The sequence below is a fragment of the Salmo trutta genome, chromosome 16 (assembly GCF_901001165.1).
Source record: "Salmo trutta chromosome 16, fSalTru1.1, whole genome shotgun sequence".
NCBI lineage: Eukaryota > Metazoa > Chordata > Actinopteri > Salmoniformes > Salmonidae > Salmo > Salmo trutta.
This window is the reverse complement of record NC_042972.1, coordinates 28,842,460-28,855,436: the sequence shown is the minus strand read 5'-3', so window position 1 is coordinate 28,855,436 and position 12,977 is coordinate 28,842,460. Positions and strand designations below refer to the sequence as shown.

The 12,977-nt window shown below is 41.0% G+C and overlaps 1 pseudogene; it reads right to left on the bottom strand.

Annotated features, from left to right (window-relative positions):
• Positions 1–1,802: 1,802 nt before the first annotated feature.
• Positions 1,803–8,742, bottom strand: LOC115150493 (protein lifeguard 2-like; annotated as a pseudogene).
• Between the last annotated feature and the right edge of the window lie 4,235 nt (positions 8,743–12,977).

The following is a 12,977-nucleotide window of genomic DNA, read 5'->3' as shown; positions in this document are numbered from 1 at the left end:
GAGTGTTAACCCGCGTTGGAAGAGATCCACGTGGCAGATGTTCTGGCGGTGTTGGAGGTGTATATCTGTCTTATGAGCGGACAAATAAGTGAGCAGCTGCTCTTGTGTGTCACAAACCACCATTCCCTTATTATCCCTATTCTGTTAGAAGTTAGGAAGTGTAGGCTAATGCATGTTTTCATGTTCATTTGGATGGGGGGGATTTATAGCCTATCAGTTTAATCGAGGTGCAGACAATAGAACATCACACGTTCGAGTGCTTGAACTTGTAAGGTGGTTTCGTTGCGTCCAATGGCAGTGTCCGCGGTAAGGTAACTCTAGAAGCCGCTTGTGGATTTGACAGCTTAACGCAGTTCTACCTCCGACACGCCAAAACAACCACTATACCGGTGACGGCTAGTGCGAATCGGAGATAATCTAACCCCTAGGGGACCAGAACATAATTACAAGTCATTTGTAGACTGCAAATTGACCGCAAGAAGCCCAAACAGCTATATTTGACTAAACATAATCATTTCAAACCTTGCTTCAGTAAAATTAGTATATTATCACATATACATTGAGTGTAGAAAACATTAAGAACACCTGTACTTTCCCTGATATAGACTGACCAGGTGAATCCAGGTGAAAGCTATGATCCCTTATTGATGTCACTTGTTAAATCCACTTCAATCATTGTAGATAAAGGGGAGGAGACGGGTTAAAGAAGGATTTTTTTGCCTTGAGACAATTGAGGCATTGATTGTGTATGTGTGCCATTCAGAGGGTTAATGGGCAAGACAAAATATTTAAGTACGGAAAAGAAAAAAAATATATGAAATGTATGTATTCACCACAGTAAGTCGCTCTGGATAAGAGCGTCTGCTAAATGACTAAAATGTAAATGTAATTGCCTTTGAACGGGGTATGGTAGCAGGTGCCAGGCACACCAGTTTGTGTCAAGAACTGCAGTGCTGCTGGGTTTTTTACACTCAACAGTTTCCTGTGTGTATCAAGAATGGTCCACCACCCAAAGGATATCCAGCCAACTTGACACAACTGTGGGAAGCATTGGAGTCAGCATGGGCCAGCATCCCTTTTGGAATGCTTTTGACACCTTGTAGAGTCCATGCCGTGACAAATCGAGGCTGTTCTGAAGGTGTTGTTAATGTTTTATATACTCAGTGTATCGCTCTATTATGTGTGAGAATACTTTGGAAAAGTTTTCCAAAATTAAAATGTTGGTGTTTTTACAGCCTATGCCAAAAAATAAATAAAAATAACATTTGCTCAGTAAACTTGGGGGGCCAAATAAAATCCCCAGCGGACCGTCAGTTTGGGAACCCTGCCCTAGTCAGTATTAGCCTAGGGCTCTATTCAATCCGTATTGCGGAAGTTCAGCTTTGGCGTAGACTGCATTCACAATAAATGTTGCATATGTCAGCTCAATCGAAAATTACTTAAACATTTATATTGCGCAATCTGTTACGCTTCAGCGATACAGATTGAAAAGAGCGCCTTAATGCGGTTTATCTTTATTTGCTTTTGTAAACAAAATGAGAACCTAGAACCGAATCTTGTGTGCTCGCTCCCCAGCTACTCAATGGAATGGTAAACAGTCTGTCACGACATGAGACTCTTTTATTGATCACAGAAGAGCCAGGGTCGTTTGAGAAGAAGACGAAAATGAAATAAGCTCTTAAATTCTAAGGTTGAGGGAGATTGGGCTGAGTGTAAATGAGAAACAGACAGATTGAGAGACAGATGGGTAGACAAATAGAAGAATTAGTCGCGGCTCCCTCCAAAACACGAAAGTAGGAAGCTGAACAGGTATATAATGTCCAGGTAGAGGTTCAGGGTGGCAAAGACATACTCCTCTGGACTCATAGTGTAGCGCTTGTTGCCTATCAGCAGCTGGGTGTCAAACGCCAGGAACTAAGAGAAAGAGAGAGAGCGATGGAGGACACAGAGAGAGAGAAAGAGAAAAAGGTTTTATTGTCACATACACCATTTTGCTACAGACTGTAACCCAATGATTAGGGCCAGGAGTTTGTCCTGACCACGTAACCTTGACCAGAAGAAACTCTGGGCCTTCCCAAGGATGAATGTGTGTTGAATATCTGCCACTCACCAGAGTGAAGAGGATAGCTCCTATCACAGCGTAGATGGCTTGTAACCAGGGAACCTGGGCGGGGGGTAAGAATGTTATCGAACAGCGCTAAGAAGATACAGGCCACTAATTTAGGAAAGACACTGGGGCTCTTCCAGATCATCTATGAGATTAAGTGAAAACCTTTCAGCTAATCCTTCTTATTCATGCTAGTATGCTACCCACCCGAATAGGGTGAGCGAGGGCCAAAAGCCTAACCGTCACTCTATATATAAACTCACTGTCAGAGTCACAACTATTCTTATTGCGGTCTGGAAAGGTACGCACAGCCATTACACCATCAATATCTAGTTATGCTTATCTACAGTGTCAACTCTAATGGAAGCTAAGCAGACAAGACAGGCTACTTACATATCCAAAAGGGATGACGATGGAGAGTATGATGCAACAGTACAGCATGACCATGGTCAGGACAAACAGGACTCCCTGGTAAGAGGTGAAGTCAATCTACAGTAGGAAACAAGGGAGAGAGAATAAGGGTGTGTTGTTAAAATGCACTCATGATCAATCAATTGGATTGTGCCATGGTTTAATTTCTTCAAAAGAAAACAATGTTATTAAGATGGGGTCATTTTTCTCACCTTGGTCTGGAAGCTGAAGATGGTGACAGACATACACACCACAGCAGTGATGCCCAGACACAGGACCACAGACTTGGTGTTGTAGAAGCTGGAGAGAGAGAGAGAGAAAGAGTAGAGAGACAGACATTGATTAATCCATCAATTAGTTAAAGAAATAAAGCAATAACACTTGCTTGTCTTTTCCTACTTGCACTGACTTTGCTGATAACTACTTTCATGAGGAAAAATGTAACTACTATGACTGTGATCTGTGGTTGTCTCACCTAGATGTAGCTATCTAAAGATAAATACACTAAGTTAGTCTGGATAAAAGTTTCTGCTAAATGACTAAAATGTCAAATGTAGTCATCCTACCCATCCATGTAGATGTTGATAGATGTGTTAATTCATTCTTATCTTCATACATCATTTGTTTCAACATATGTATCTAATTGTTCCAGGAGTTTGGCCGGTTCATGTGACCTGGCCAGGAAAAACTCCTAGCCCCACCTATGTCAACATCTGAGTCCCCCAACCAACCCTACCCACACATGAAACACATGAGTTAGTCATTTACCTGGACACAAAGCCCATCATGCAGGCCAGGCTGAGAGTCTGAGAGAAGGAGAGAGGAAGGCATGCAGACAGAACCAAGATAGGTATAGAGCAGAGTCAATGAGGAACACAGACAGACGGAGGGGCAGGGAGAGTGTTGGGTACATGCTATTCTCTTGAATTGCTCTAATATTTGTTCCTCATTATACTCACAAAGAGAGACAGCAGAATGAGGTTCCAGGGAAACTGCCTCCTGTTACAGAGATAAAGAGTATTCAGGTTGGTAAATTCACTCTATAATATTGCATGTTATCATTCTACCATCATTGTATGACTACCATTTACCATGGATGATCACAACCATAATCTATGAAGGATGTTAGAAATACCATATTAACGTGTTATATCTGCTTAATACATGTGTAAAGTGTTGGTGTGCATGCATATTAAAACTAAATTTAACTATTTGATTTATTGAATATCCCATCTGTTTTTTGACGTGACAGTCAAGATGTGACGTAAGAGCTGTGTTCTACCCAGATTGTAATTTTCATAGGAGGGAAACTATTACCTGATTTGTTCACCACAGCAGTTCAGTGCAATGTAGGTGGCCAAGAACATCATGCTGTCGAAAAGCAAAAAGAAACCAGTTCATTATTAACACAATTACATGACTGAATCCCAAATCACCCCCTTCCCCTCACCCCTTCATTTGTACGTTCACGTACGCCTCCGCCGTATGCACAAGTGTCCCAAAACTGAGGGAGTGAAAATTATGGAGGGTGTAGGGGCTAATTGGGTCGTTCCACAAAATGAGAGTCTTTTGCATCCCTTTGATATTTTAACCAGACATTGTGTACTAATATTCAATTTGAATTTTGAAAGCCTATTATATTAAATGAAGTGTCCTCTAATATAAACAACATGGGGAATTAAATCAGACTTTTATATGAATAAAAACGTGCTGAAATGCCAAAATACAGCATTTTGACATGTACCTCTGTGACTTCAAGGAAAATGTTTACCCGCTTCATTTAACTCCAACATTTCTCCTAAGTTTTCACCACAATTGTAAAGCTCTAGTTATTTTGCTTATTTGACAAAGTCATTTCTGAAGATTATTATTTAATGTGGTTAGTGATTCATTTACGTCTATCCCTCATTTTAAGGTCCACCCTGTTACTTGAGCTGAACTCTCGTTTTAATTGTGAAGACCCTCCCACTCTGTCTGCCGGATTCTCTCTCTTTGCTTTGGTTTCCTTATTAGGATGCCGGTGGGCGGAGTTGGGAGGGTCGTCAGCTACATGGGAAACACCTGGGCCCGGGTGTGTCCCAGGATGAATAGACCTCTCCCACATTCATTGTAGAGACTCTCTCCATGCCGACACACTATGTTTATTTGTATAGGTTACCTTAGTTAATAAATATATATTTTGTTATTCCTTGTCTCCATGTTGTCTCCCTTTTGTTACAAATGTTGAGCCGGTTCATGACATAATATGGTGAAACTATTCCCTTTTTTTTTATTCAAAAGAAACATCTAATAGTCAAATCATAGTGTAAAAGCATGTGAGATGGTTCATCTCTTTTTACCCATTTGGTGGTGTTTTGTGGTGAAAAACTAAGCGGGTCGAGATTAACATGTCAACCCTGTTACGCATAGATAGACGGGCTAGAAATGTTTTAACAAAAACAAAATGGTGAAGCTTGCATTCAATTGCCACTGCCTGTTCCACACAACAAACTTCCATTCCCTGTCACAAGGGGATTAATGGCTGATTTATGACATCATCAACCCTGTTATTTTATTTGACACTTAATAGGCACTTATTATAGTCATTTTTTTATTTAACCCCTTGTGAGATGGGAAAACTTAGTTTTTTTGTTAAGTTAAACATGCTTTTTATCACAGAATGTTACAATTAGTTAAAGAAATGTTGTTGACCAAGTTACACTTCTCAGAAGACACTGAATTAGTGGAACAACCCAATTAGATCATCCTTCGACCGAGTCAGCTATGCTGCCAGTTTCAGAGCAAAGTGGTATCACATAACGCATCGCATTATTTTGGAGTTTGCGCAATTTCACACAAAATAATGGAGAGGCGTGCCTAATTCGGAGTCACCTGTATTTGTTTGTCAGATTTTGAGGCTTGGTACATGTAACATATGAAATACCACCCAAATTAAATGTTTAACTGCTACTGAGGTGTATATCTTGTAAAACGACAGGGGGAACTTTCTCATTTTATTTTGTGCTTGTTTTATTGATGTGGATCATGAATTGCATAATTAAAGTCTCGAGTGTGTTCTGAAGTGAATGGGTTTATTTGATCCCCTTGCCGCTCTTGAAGTCACCCTACGAGATCCGCCAGCAACACGTGACAACAGAGGGCCCTGCGAGCGAGTTGATAGGGGCAAGGGGCTGGTTTGGGATTCACCGTCTGATGGAAAGTGAGGGCATGTCAATTAAGATGTTTGTTGTCACTTACTATGAGCACATGTACAGGTGGGGGTGGGCCTGAATGTAAAACCTCACTGGTGCACTGTGGAGAGATGAGAGAGTGTTACACTATGTAGAGTACACACACACACACACACACACATTTTGGATATATTTACAATGTAATGGATATGATACATACCAGAATGTGAAGAGAGCAACAATGGCCACAGTCACAAAGAGTTGGATCATCAGGATGGCATAGACCTATAACAATACAGAGAGGAGGAATAAGAGGGGATGGCCCAGATATACCCTCAGTATACTATACTGCATGCTGGATCATGCATGGGTGACATGCTTAAAGAAGTCAGTGTAGCTCAGTTACAGTAATATTATTATCTGGATCGTATTTATTTGGGCACACAGTGGAAAAACGTTTTGCAACGGAAAACGAAAACGAGTGTTTCTAATTAGACTAGTATTTCTTATAAGTTCAGGTTGTCTCTCCCTGTTTCAGTACCTTTCTGATGAAGATCCTCCTGACAGCCTGGTCGTCCCAGGAGAACTGGGTTTGCATCTCCTCATAGTCTGACAGGGAGGGAAGACAGAGGGTTAAACATCTTGTTAAAACAGCAGATGTGTGTAAGGATTCACCTCTAACCTCCGGTTACATCACACGCTGCAATGTTCGTTACTGCCCATCTGTCTTTGTTCTATAGTAAGGTGTGTGTGTGTGTGTGTGTGTGTGTGTGTGTGTGTGTGTGTGTGTGTGTGTGTGTGTGTGTGTGTGTGTGTGTGTGTGTGTGTGTGTGTGTGTGTGTGTGTGTGTGTGTGTGTGTGTGTGTGTGTGTGTGTGTGTGTGTGTGTGCGTCCGTGCAACTGGATGTAGAAGAAGAGCACTACATAATGTAGCCATAAAGGTGCCCATTGTTAAAGGGGATGAGATATTACTGTGTAACTGACTAGTTGAGATACAAAGACGTTTTGATATTACCTGCAGTAGCCTCTTCATAGCTGGGTGGGTACTCTTTGCCTGTCTTTGGAGACACCTGAATATATGGTGAGAGACACAAATGGTCAGAGATACCAGTCTTTAGAAGTAGTATCAAACTGAAAGACACTTTTAATAAACACTTTAAGAAAACTTCAGAAAACGCTTCACGCTTACAGGGCCGGCTCGTCCTTAACACGGATCACGTTGTGCATGTAGAGCCCCCGATTGCTAGGGGCCCCACAATTTAATAACATTTATGGAAAACACTTAGGCTATGGATGAAAGTTTGAATAGTAAAATACACTAAGTGTACATTTTATATTTAGTAGTGCATAAGCAGGTTTCCTCTTGTTATGTCAGTCACTGAGTGACATAGCCATGAAGCATGGCTTGAAATGGACCAATGTTCTCTTGAGTCATGTTTTGTGTCCATATAAAAAAGAACTGTTCGCAAGAGGTGGGGTGACACCCAACCAAATCTCAATGGGGCCCGCAAAAGGCTAGAGCCGGCCCTGCACTCTTATAGCATAAAACTCACTTCATCCAACTCAACTTCTTTCAACTCAACTTCCTTTTGCTGCTATAAGACAAAATGGCCAGGTGAAGGATAACAGTTGAAGTTTATCAAACAATTTATGAACTTGCTATATTGTATTCTATTCATGTATTCAACTCCTCATGATCCACTGAAAATCCAGATAGGCTACATGTAGAGGCCTTTATCAGTGTAAACAAGCCTCCATGTTTCATCAGTGTTTAGGATAGGATAAGGATTAGGATACTCTTAGTAGGCAGCCATCTTAGTTTTGCCGACTTATGCTGCATTCATAACCTAGTGGGAGGTGGGAATTTACCCATTTTGATGTCACAAATACAAGTTGGATGCATTCATATGCTTTAAACTCGTTCACAAATGTTGATTGGCTACAAGCTGCGTAAACCATAAACTAAAAGTACAGTTGTCATGCTTGTAAAAAAATATATAGTTTTCAAAAACCATATTAATAGATTGCTTTTTATAAATAATGTTTTGTCGTTGCATTTATTAACTGCTGAAAATGCTGTTATCGCAGTAATTTCCTTAGTTGGGGATGTCAGAGGTCAGTATGTGGGAGAAGTGAGAGCTCAAGATGATAGACGAGTTTCCCACGAGTAATTACCAGTTGGAGGGTCATTCAAGTGGATTTTTCCCAGTCGTATGTGGTAAATTCCCAGGTGGTTATGAACGCAGCAATAGATGGTTCGTTCCTCTGCCCAGGCGTTGCTGACGCATGCCAGATCTTACAATGACTGGATAGGTATTTAACATATAACCTAACCACATATTGTGTTATAACAATCTGGTGCCTGGCGGCACAGTCAATGACGTGGCACGCAACCATTGGTTGATCCATGTAACGTCTGAGCAGGGGAACGCGTGTACAGTGAATGAGTATAACATTATAGAAAGATAAATATTTGTCAGTCTCTCTTTCTCAGTTTTTTAGATTATAGTTTATGATGATATTCACAGTATACCACAAAGAGGAAACCACAAATAAGGTCTGGAATTGGAAATTCAGAACAGCAACCAATTTCTGTTCACCTCAGCTTTGAAGCACTAATTTGGTGAGAAAGAAATCTTTACCTTTCCCTTGGTCATGTTTGTGTCTTTTTTTGAATCCCTTTAGCGTTGACTTTCTGTTGTTTATGGTGTTGTTGTTGTTGTTGTCCTTTTTCTTAAGATGTCATTCAAAGGCTTGTCAACATCAGTAGTAGATTTCCTTTTATATGATAAAGCTCCCTTTTTGTCCTTTTCTTTGTGTCCCTTACGTCTTTTTCCTGTTATTTTCTTTTAGGTTTCCCTCAGTTGTGGTACAGTAGAAGAGAGAGTTGTTCTTACAGTGGCTGTGGTGAATCTGTCTCCACTGTGCAGATTACAACCAACCAAGCCCTATATAGAGCACTATTAGGAGGTTAATCCCTTTCCAACCCTGATCCCATTTCCCCCCATATCTCTTCTCTAATGAGGCCGTTCGAGCAACATCCAGGTAAGGTTCCAGCACTGGGACGTGCAGGAATGTACCACTGCCTTAATCCAAAAAGGGGTGGTTGATATCTTTGAAGTAACGGGGGGCTAACATATCTGAATTACATGTGTGTTATGTAGCATACTGACCCCCATAGTAGAATTGCCAGTCAAACCCATCCCACACATCATCCAAATCTATTTTAATAATACACTTTAGAAACCTTTTATAAAACCATCAATAATATCCACCTCTTTGTCTCTCTGTCTGCCTGGCCCTCTCCTCCCCCTGATTCTCTCTTCCTCTATCTAGACCAGCGGCCCCCAACCAATTCCACAATTCTGTCAATGATGGTCCTCAAGAGCCATTAGAAACATTATTTCATATAACTTATTTTATAATCAAGCATGTATTTTTCTGAATGAATTTCAAATAATACGATAAATAGATAGGAAAAACACAGCTGTTGTGAAACAGTGACATCATGTCTTTGTGTAAGACTAGTTTAGTAACAGCCAGGTAGGATTAATGAGATAGAGGTTAAGAACATTATGTTTCTGAGACGACCCACACATAGAATCATAATGGGATGTACCTGAAACAGTCATACCACAACAACCTTTGATCTTGAGCTGTAATATTCATTAAGATCCTTTTTTAGAACCTATTGTCTTATCTAACCTCTAGTGTCTCTATTCCACTGCCATCGCACAGTATCTACATGGAAAGCATAAGTCAACAACAGTATGGTTATTGTGAGAAACTCCTATCTGCTTTCCTTGTGGCTCAGGTATGACATAGCTTGACTGAAACTAGGAAATCAGACAAGGCTTTCGTTTCTCACAGTTATGCCTGTCTCTGGTTATCTATCCTAGTCCTCGGTTGCCATCACTGTGCTTTATTTCTTGAGCAATCATAAGAGCCATACCACCAGCTTATTTACAAATGCTGAAGTATTCAAACATGTCCATGACACACACAACATAACAATTGTTTATGAAGTCAAATATGTTGACACACACACACACACATTATCATAATAAGATTTAACAGAGCGAGAGGGAGTGGTTTGAAAGAATAGATACTCTACTGTAATCTACTGTAATCTACTCTAATCTACTCTTGTAGCACTGTCTGGAACAGGACTGCCAGCACAACCTGGATATCCCTGATGGAAAACAGTGATTGGATTCCTGATTGGACTGTCCTGTTAGTAAGTGTGAAGGGCACAGCCTAGAGTTTAGACAGTACATTTCCACTTCCACATCCCATGCCTATAGAGGGCAGCAGAAACCGGGTCATGTGCTGAGAGTGCCAGTAGGCTTGAGAATGATCAGCAGGTGATTGCAGATTGAGAGGGGGCTTGAGTAGTTTATGTTATGTTATGGCCTTTTAGTTTATAATTGTTTATTATTTTGATCACCAACAATTGAACATCTATGAACTGCTTAGGATTGCTGACTACAGAGCCTGGAAGGAGCTCACCCTGGACACATGTAGCCAAAACCCTGTTCACTTTTGTGTAATAAATCAAACTGTGATACCAATTCTTGGTATACAGTCTGAAACAAAGCACTGCAAAAACTTGGAAAGTTTTCTTACAAGTCAGAATGTTGGATTATATTACATTTGAACTTACCAGTTGTTTGTGTGGTTGGTCCTTCAGCTGGTCAAAATTTGAAAAAAAATATCCACAGGAAAAACATTTTTACCCAACTTTTTTGAGTGCTGGTACTGGCGTTGGGATTTCCTGGCACATGCCCAAAACCATGTAAACACCTGCAAGACCTCCGTTAGTACAGTGTCTTTGGAATGTATTCAGACCCCTTCCCTTTTTCCACATTTTGCTACGTTACAGCCTTATTCTAAAATGTATTAAATCATTTTTTTTCTCATCAATCTACACACAATACAACATAACAACAAAGCGTAAACAGGCTTTTTAATTTTTTTGAATCAACAGATACCTTATAGCTATGAGACTCGAAATTGTGCTCAGGTGCATCCTGTTTCCATTGGTCATCCTTGAGATGTTTCTACAACTTAATTGGAGTCCACCTGTGGTAAATTCAATTGATTGGACATGATTTTGAAAGGCACACACCTGTCTATATAAGGTCCCACAATTGACAGTGCATGTCAGAGCAAAAACCAAGCCATGAGGTCGAAGGAATTGTCCGTAGAGCTCCGAGACAGGATTGTGTCAAGGCACAGATCTGGGGAAGGGTACCAAAAAATGTCTGCAGCATTGAAGGTCCCCAAGAACACAGCGGACTCCATCATTCTCAAATGGAAGAAGTTTGGAACCTCCAAGACTAGAGCTGGCCCCCCGGCCAAACTGAGCAGGGCCTTGGTCAGGGATGTGACCAAGAACCCGATGGTCATTCTGAAAGAGCTTCATTGTTCCTCTATGGAGGTCGGAGAACCTTCCAGATGGACAACCATCTCTGCAGCACTCCACCAATCAGGCCTTTATGGTTGAGTGGCTAGACGGAAGCCAATAAAAGGTACATGACAGCCCGCTTGGAGTTTGCCGAAAGGCACATAAAGGACTCTCAGACCATGAGAAGCAAAGATTCTCTGGTCTGAAGAAACCAAGATTCAACTCTTTGGCCTGAATGCCAAGCATCACGTCTGGACAAAACCTGGTACCATCCCTGCGGTGAAGCATGGTGGTGGCAGCATCATGCTGTGGGGATGTTTTTCAGCGACAGGGACTGGGAGTCTAGTCCAGATTGAGTAAAAGATGAAGGGAGCCAAGTACAGAGAAATCCTGGGGCAAAGGTTCACCTTCCAACAGGACAACAAACCCAAGCACACAGCCAAGACAACACAAGAGTAGCTTCGGGACAGATCTCTGAATGTCCTTGAGTGGCCCAGACTTGAACGCGATTGAACATCTCTGGAGAGACCTGAAAATAGCTGTACAACGACGCTCCCCATCCAACCTGACAGAGCTTGAGAGGATCTGCAGAGAACAATGGAAGAAACTCTTCAAATACAGGTGTTGTCACGCTCGTGTGGAGTGATGGACCAAAGCGCAGCGTGATCTGGGTTCCACATCTTTATTCGTGAAACGCACAAAACAATAAACAGCAAACGAAATGTGAAGCAAATGCAGTGCTCACAGGCAACTACACACAAACAAGATCCCACAAACACAGGTGGGGGGAAAAAATAGTTAAATATGATCCCCAATTAGAGACAACGATTACCAGCTGCCTCTAATTGGGAATCATACAAAACCCCAACGTAGAAAAAGAAACTAGAACACAACATAGACATAGATATACTAGATCACCCCCTAGTCACACCCTGACCTACTACACCATAGAGAAACAATGGTTCTCTATGGTCAGGGCGTGACAGGTGTGCCAAGCTTGTGGTGTCATACCCAAGAAGACTCAAGGCTGTAATCACTGCCAAAGGTGCTTCAACAAAGTACTGAGTAAAAGGTCTGAATACTTATGTAAATGTGATTTTTCCATTTTTTTTTTTTTATAAGTTTGTAAACATTTCTGAAAACCTGTTTTTGCTTTGTCATTATGGGATATTGTGTGCAGATTGATGAGGGGAAAAAAACATTTAATCCATTTTAGAATAAGGCTGTAACGTAACAAAATATGGAAAAAGTCTAGGGGTCTGAATACTTTCCGAAAGCACTGTATGCATGTATCGCGTGCATGTACTTCCGTCTTGTGCACTGCCTTAGCTGATGAGCGAACAAGTACTGATTGCCACACACAGAGACCCACATTTTGAAGTCAATTTAATAATACTTTCCTGTGGATATTTTGTCTGAAATGTTGACCCGACTAAAAACCAACCCCTTGGACAAATGGCAGAGAAGATTTAGCATCTGCGGATTGCCCCTTTAATCATTAAGGGGGAAAACTCACTAAACGGACTTTAGATCAGCACCCAGCAGCAATCCTACTCCAATCGAGTCAGCAGCTTGCTGTGTCATGCTCATTATGGCCGCTAGATGGTGACAGTGTACTATCTGTAAAGTTATGATCATAGATAAAAACGTTCTACATCTATGGTTATGGTGTCATACTCTGCAGTATGGTTCTTTATCCACTCATTACTGTAAGAATACACAAAACCCTGATGGGAAATGGTATTATCTGTTAAAGAGGTCAATTTGATCATTGCAATATCTAGAGACTTTTGCAAGATGGATACCTATAGTTATATTCTGTTGAGGTCGAAACATTTTTAAAATGTTCTTTATTAGATTTATATCACCTTTATTTAACTAG